Here is an 8,074-nt window from a genome sequence, read left to right on the forward strand (position 1 = left end):
GGTTTTTAATCACAGTTTTTTTCATGCATTTTGGCATCATGTTCTCCTCCACCAGTCTTACACACTGCTTTTGGATAACTTTATGCTGCTGCACTCCTGGTGCAAAAGATCAAGCAGTTCAGCTTGGTGGTTTGATGGCTTGTGATCATCCATCTTCCTCTTGATTATATTCCAGAGGTTGGTAATTTGGTAAAATCAAAGAAACTCATCATTTTTAAATGGTCTCTTATATTTTTCCAGAGCTGTATAACAGAAAAGATCAGATTTGGGCTACATTGCTGTTGTGTGAAAGTAGGGGTGGGATAAAATATCATGATATATCAAGATATATTGTATTGTTTTAGTTTGCTACATATTAATGATATGAGCAAATTAAACTCCCTATGACTCACCCGAATTAATAGGATAAACCTACGGTGAAAAATATCAGTTGTGACCATTAAATCCAAAATTCCAGGTGTTTGCTTAAGTTGGAGTATTTTATTGTCTTCAGTAACACGGATACCAAGAAGTGTTGTAGATATATTCAGAGCATCGCAGAGTATCACAGTATCGTGATAACATTTTGATCATGGGCAATGTATTATGATAATATGATATAAAAAATGCCCTGTGATTCCCACCCCTAGTGTGAATATGGTCTAAGTAGGGATTCATTTTCTCGGTCTCCTGGTTTCACAAACCAAACTGCAAAGCCTCATCCACACAGAAACCTCTTTATTCAACTAAGCATGAAGAGAGAGCAAAAGAAGAATGTTCTATTTCTCTTTTATTCCTCTCTACTTTCTCTCTTTCACATTCTCACTTGCTCATGTGGGAGACTCCCTGAACTTCCGTGGCAAGTGAGATATCTGGTATTTCTTATTAATTCCTAATAAAACACTAAGGGCTTACAAAAGTTAAGAGTGTTCAAATGGTGTTGATTTTCATCATAATCAAATTAAACAAACATTTTTGGAGACAAAAGTGGAAAGAAAGTTGGACGTACAGAATCTCACAAAAGTGGTGTATAAATGTGCACACAAAATAACTTTAAAATACATTTTATTATTAAGCATATTGTCTTTTTTCCATTGACCTAATTGCAAAAGCAAGATATGTAATTAAAAAATATTTATATAAACTACTTAGAACATTACAAGTCACATCTACAACAGGAAGTGACATCAGTTGATTCTTCTGAAGATCATGGAAATAACACAATTAAGTATATTTAATCTTTTTGTAACTATTGTAAGGTCAATCTCAACGCTCTGTCCTTTTAACTTAATTATTTCTTAGATCTTATTTGTTTATTTTTAAAATACAATTTTTTAGGAAATTCACTAGAATGTGCTCAGTGTCCTTATACTATTAGCATAGCTGCCATTTAGCTATTTTTGATGTTTTTGCTAATTAAATGCTAATTAAATCATTAAAAAACTCCTTTCTGTTACTTTTATTCATGTTACTTTAGACATAAACAGTAACAGGAATGAGAGTCAGTAACAGGAGTGAGTTCCAGTAACAGAAATAAATGCCATTAACATTAACAAGTGATTTGTTTGTCATGAATATCAATCATTTGAACATGCAGTCAACCATTTCTTTAAAATACTTCTTTAAAAAAAACTTTCTTTAGAAAAAATCAAAGAAATGAGTAAACTTGCTTTTAAATATGTTTTTTAAATGTCACATGAGTTTTGTAACCGTCTTCGAATTAGAAACATTGTAAATAATTAAGTAAAGCTGTTTGAGTTTGACCAGTACATGATTTGAATAGTTAAATACATATGTTATTAGATTCAGAGTTGAAAAATGATAAAAATAATAATAATAATAATACAAATAATTTGGAAGAGTTACAACAAGCAAATGAAACCCATTTGGTGGAATGGCTTTTATATGTTTAAATATACAACATTAAAGGCCAACATTTATATAATCTTAAATAATCTGAATATAACAGTTTTCTTTACGCTGTGTCAAATTATTTGACTATGTCATGATGAATTGACCAACAGAAATTACCCTAAAAAATTTAAAGTCTATGCATCTTATTTTTTGTTCTTGAATTTTTATAAAATTATATTTGCCTTACGGACTTACGACCTTCATAGTAGAGTGTGCAAATATTTGGCACAAATATAATAATATAACACTTAAAGACAATTGATATATAATCATGATATATAGCATTTATCTTGATATTTATTTGATGAGTTTGATACGTTTTAACCAATGACTGTCTAGTGCCTCTGCTGGCTGGTTGCAGTATGATGTGTTTTTCCATTTTCTCCCCAATTTACACGGCCAATTACCCAACCCACTCATTAGGACTAGTAATGCCCAGCACATGCCTCCTCTGATACATGTGAAGTCAGCCGCCGCTTCTTTTCGAGCTAATGCTGATGCAGCATTACCGAGCAGCATCACAGCGCTAACGCTCGGAGGAAAATGCAGCGACTCGGTTCTGATACATCAGTTCACAGACGCCCTGAGCTGCAGACATCACCCTAGGAGTGATGTGGGGAGAGAGCGCCATCTACCCACCTGGAGGGAGCTGGGCCAATTTTGCTCCCTCTGAGCGCCGGCAGCTTGATGGCAAAGCCCCATGTGTTTTAATGCCAAAATGACTCCTCAAATTTTTCATCTCATTTTCTCCTCTAAACTGATTTCCATTTTCAATGTCTAATTACAACAGTTAGTTTTCCGTATGCTCTGTGGTGCTGCTCATAAGAGGCGTGGACCTGTTTTTCCTGTAAAGAGGCTTTGTGACAACCTTTGTTGTAAAAAGCGCTATAGAAATAAAATTTTGGCACCTTTTTCCCTCCAGAAATCAGTTTTTAAAATGTTATTCTTCTACATTATAAGTTGGTGGGGTTAAAGTTTGAATGAAGTGACTGGAACAGACCCTCTGCAGGGCGTTTCTATTTATTACATGGAGTAGTTGTTGGTTGCATTAATAGAGAGTGTGATCTAATTAGTGATTATCCATTCAGCTAATGTTAGTGTAGGAAGTTAAAAAGGGTGGGCTCCACCTCCACCTCTCTACTTTGGAGACTTTTCTGGAAATTTGACAAAATCGTTCATATTTTTGTCTTCTTTTCTAAAGAATGAAAGAGAGTAGAGCCACGGAGTCTGGGTGCTTTTAACAGACAATAAAAAAGTAAAGACTGAGCTCTCAGAAACAAATAGTGAAGTAATTTGTATTCAATGTATCACATACTGTGCTGCACTAAGGCCAATTAAACACAACCAATTACTCTCCTAACAAAGTGTGCAGCTGGGTTTTAAAGTGCTGATGATAGACAAACATGAAGCATATTGTTATACACTCTTTTGCTAAAAATATCTGCTCTATATATGATATATTTTTCGATATGTACGAGCTTCTGTGTTTCTGAAAACAAGCAAGACATAAACAGACCGCTCTCTCGCTCTCTTTCCAAAATGCATTTATAGACTTTCATAATTTAATACATCTCTAATAATCTCTAGAAAGTCTCCAGAAAATCAAGATAAATCACATAAATTAAATTACTTAATGCAAAGCCCATTATATGGGCAATTTATGAGAAAAAAATGTTTTATATGCAAATTTATCCATAGCACAACAATAATATAAAATACGTTGTTGCTGTCCAAAACGTCTCTCCAACTTTACACGAGAGAGATAAAATCTTATTTACCTTCATTGGAAATCAAGGTAAAAAGAGTTTCTTTAAGGTAATTTAAGGTATTTTTGGACCATTCATCTAGAATTTTTTACACAGTGTTAGGGAACTTTGTGTGTTCAAATTATTTAGCAAACTAAAAATCGACAAAAAATGAGATACTTGTTTTTCATTGGATAGCAACAATGTATTTTTAAAACCTCATGAAAATGAAGAGTAATATTTAAAAGTATGGTTTGTCACAACAAAGTGAAAGCTATGTTTAATATATACATTTTTTTGTGATTAAGAGGTTTTGGGAAACGCACCCCAGAAGAGCAGATCTTAATCTCATACGTGCTTAAATGCATCGATGCTGTGATGAGTAAAACACTTACAGAGCTTGGATTTTTTTTTTTATAAATTCAACCACATTTTAAACCTGTGAATCTGTGTCAATCCTTTTTTTTTTACCTTCAGTTACGTGAGGTTAGATAAGGTTTTAATCTGCACTATGATGCAAGAAACACAGACGCAAACGGCAGCCATGAGCATATGAGTAAATATGCCAACTTAATCCCCAATCGCTCCGTCTCCCTCTGCCACCCGTTTCCATCTATTTTCTGCTCTCTTCCATCTCTCTTTCTTTTGCACTCTCCCTCACTCGTTCTCTCTCCCCATCCGCAGTGATTCACTGTCTGACTCACTGACATTATATAAATCTCCCATGAATCCTCTCTTCAGCACTTACTTTTGTTGGGATATTTTAACATGGATATTGATCTAAATTCCGCTGCGCTTCGCAGCACGCCGGGTGCCAACACGTTGCACTTCTTATTTGATATTAGCCCATTGTTGTGTGTGTGGGAAGTGTTATATAATTAGGAATTGCATCATTATGAATGTCTAGGACTTAGTAAGAGCAAACAGAATATGAGAATTTGAGGTGTTACATTGTTTTAAACTTGAAAAAACGTGTTAGAAAATGTGTTTTCTTGTTTTATTTTGGGACGCTAAATGTGGCCTGACCTCTTCTGTGCTGGATAGTGCTGCATTTCATTTAAACTCAGATATCGAATTTTTTTTTAGGTCCAAATAGGAAATTTCAAGTGAAATGCCACCACAAGTTGCATTTCCTAGGTGTAAACAGGGCTGTGCAAAATTCTGAATTTTAGAATTAAATTAAATTCAATTAATTAATTTAAATTTGAATTAGAATTTAATCCACCCTACAAGATGTTGAATTGAATTTATTGCCATTCAGAGAAAATCAGTAAGAATGTTATACTGTTAACATATAGATTTTTTTTCAAATGGAAGCACGGACACTAAAAATAAAGAAAACATGTTAAATAATTAGCAATATAATTTATAATTTAATTTCAAATGAAACATTTTTTTAGTAAATGCAATTATCATTTATTAAAGTATTTTACACGGTAACGGTAAGATGCATCTAATGGTTCCTCAAATGGCCTTATTGTTTTGACAACCATTTTTAATACTTGGATAAAGCAAGGTATTCTGGGAAATTAAGTGCTGTCCTATCATTTTTTTTTAAAGTTATTACAATTTTAATTTGTGCTTATACAATAATATCTCTACATAATATTTAGATTAAATTTATGTTGTAATCATATGTGGTATATGCTGTAATGTTTTATTATGAAATTCACTTTATTTATTTATTAGAAATTTCTTAGAATTTCATGGAATTCTAATTCTACTTCCTGCAATTGCAATTCTGCTTGCATCTCAACTTAAATTCAAATTTTAATTCAAGAATATAATTGGAATTTAGGAGTCCTTCTTAATTCCGTTCAGTATTTTGTACAACACTGGTTAGAAAGCAAAGAAAAGAATTATCAACCTTTCATTTGAATTCCAAGATGGCTGCACTTTATATCAACAGTAGGGAAAGCAGCAAAATTATACAGTTAGTTAGCACTTTTATCTATTTAATAAATTATCATCAAATAAAAAAAACCCTCCTATTTGTGGACAAATGTACTACTAATTATATGTGGATGCACAAAATGTAATATTTTCACATAGTTTTCAACTGATATAGATAAGAATGCTAACTGAGGACAATTTTAAGAATGCTAACTAAAGAAAATTTCAAGAATGCTAACTAAGGACAGTGTTAAGACTGTTAAAAATGACACAGTTTTAACTGATATATCTAAGAATGCTAACTAAGGACAATGTTAAGAATGCTAACTAAAGACAATGCTAAGAATGCTAACTAAAGACAATCTAAGAATGCTAACTAAGGACAATATGAGGAATGCTAACTAAGGACAGTGTTAAGAATGCTAACTAAGGACAGTGTAAAGACTGCTGAATAAGGACACAGTTTTCATCTGATATATCTAAGAATGCTAACTAAGGACAATTCTAAGAATGCTAACTAAGGACAATGCAAAGAATGCTAACTAAAGACAATGCTAAGAATGCTAACTAAAGACAATGCTAAGAATGTAAACTAAAGACAATTCTAAGAATGCTAACTAAGGACAATGTGAAGAATGCTAACTAAGGACAGTGTTAAGAATGCTAACTAAGGACAGTGTTAAGACTGCTAAATAAGGACACAGTTTTCAACTGATATATCTAAGAATGCTAACTAAGGACAATGTGAAGAATGCTAACTAAGGACAGTGTTAAGAATGCTAACTAAGGACAGTGTTAAGAATGCTAACTAAGGACAGTGTTAAGAATGCTAACTAAGGACAGTGTAAAGACTGCTGAATAAGGACACAGTTTTCATCTGATATATTTAAGAATGCTAACTAAGGACAATTCTAAGAATGCTAACTAAAGACAATGCTAAGAATGCTAACTAAGGACAATTCTAAGAATGCTAACTAAAGACAATGCTAAGAATGCTAACTAAAGACAATGCTAAGAATGCTAACTAAGGACAATGCAAAGAATGCTAACTAAAGACAATGCTAAGAATGCTAACTAAAGACAATGCTAAGAATGTAAACTGAGGACAATTATAAGAATGCTAACTAAAGACAATGCTAAGAATGCTAACTAAAGACGATGCTAAGAATGCTAACTAATGACAATTTAAGAATGTAAACTAAGGACAATTCTGAGAATGCTAACTAAGGACAATGTTAAGAATGCTAACAAAAGACAATTCTAAGAATGCTAACTAAAGACAGTGCTAAGAATGCTAACTAAAGACGATGCTAAGAATGCTAACTAAAGACAATGCTAAGAATGCTAACTAAGGACAATGCAAAGAATGCTAACTAAAGACAATGCTAAGAATGCTAACTAAAGACAATGCTAAGAATGTAAACTAAGGACAATTCTAAGAATGCTAACTAAGGACAGTGTTACGACTGCTAAATAAGGACACAGTTTTCAACTGATATATTTAAGAATGCTAACTAAGGACAATGCTAAGAATGCTAACTAAGGACAATGCGAAGAATGCTAACTAAGGACAATGCTAAGAATGCTAACTAAAGACAATGCTAAGAATGCTAACTAAGGACAATGTTAAGAATGCTAACTAAAGACAATGCTAAGAATGTAAACTAAGGACAATGTGAAGAATGCTAACTAAGGACAGTGTTAAGACTGCTAAATAAGGACACAGTTTTCAACTGATATAGCTAAGAATGCTAACTAAAGACAATTCTAAGAATGCTAAGGATAATTGTAAGAATGTCAGTTGTTGTAAAGTCACCTCATGTGAGTTCTAATTACATTACATTACATTTGGCAGACGCTTTTGTCCAAAGCGACTTACAATATTCAAGTACAATGTAAAATAAGTTTAAAGGTAAAACATCTTTGGATAGGGATAAAAGGAGGACAAAGGGGAATAATAGGATAGAGGAGTGAAGGAGGGGAAGAAGGAAATTAGGTTAGAAGTAGTTAGTGTGTTAGAGGTGTTAGGAGAGTAAGTGCTCTTTGAAGAGCTCTGTCTTCAGGAGTTTCTTAAAGATAGCGAGAGATTCTCCTGATCTGGTAGTAGAAGGTAGTTAGTTAGAGGTGTTAGGAGAGTAAGTGCTCTTTGAAGAACTCTGTCTTCAGGAGTTTATTAAAGATAGTGAGAGATTCTCCTGATCTGGTAGTAGAAGGTAGTTTGTTCCACCATTGGGGAACTCTGTATGAGAACAGTCTGGATTGCTTTGTGTGAATGTTTGTTTGGTAAAGCGAGGCGACGTTCATTGGAGGAGCGCAGCGGCCGGGAGGTAGCGTAAGCCTTCAGTAGTGATCAGTGCAGGTAGGAAGGAGCTGTTCTGTCATCACCTTGCAGGCGATTGTAAGAGCTTTGAATTTGATGCGAGCAGCAACTGGTAGCCAATGGAGCTCAATGAGCAGCGGAGTGACATGTGCCCGTTTTGGCTGGTTGAAGACCAGACGTGCTGCTGCGTTCTGGATCATCTGGAGTGGTTTTACTACACAGG

Source organism: Astyanax mexicanus, chromosome 20 (genome assembly GCF_023375975.1).
Source record: "Astyanax mexicanus isolate ESR-SI-001 chromosome 20, AstMex3_surface, whole genome shotgun sequence".
Lineage (NCBI taxonomy): Eukaryota > Metazoa > Chordata > Actinopteri > Characiformes > Acestrorhamphidae > Astyanax > Astyanax mexicanus.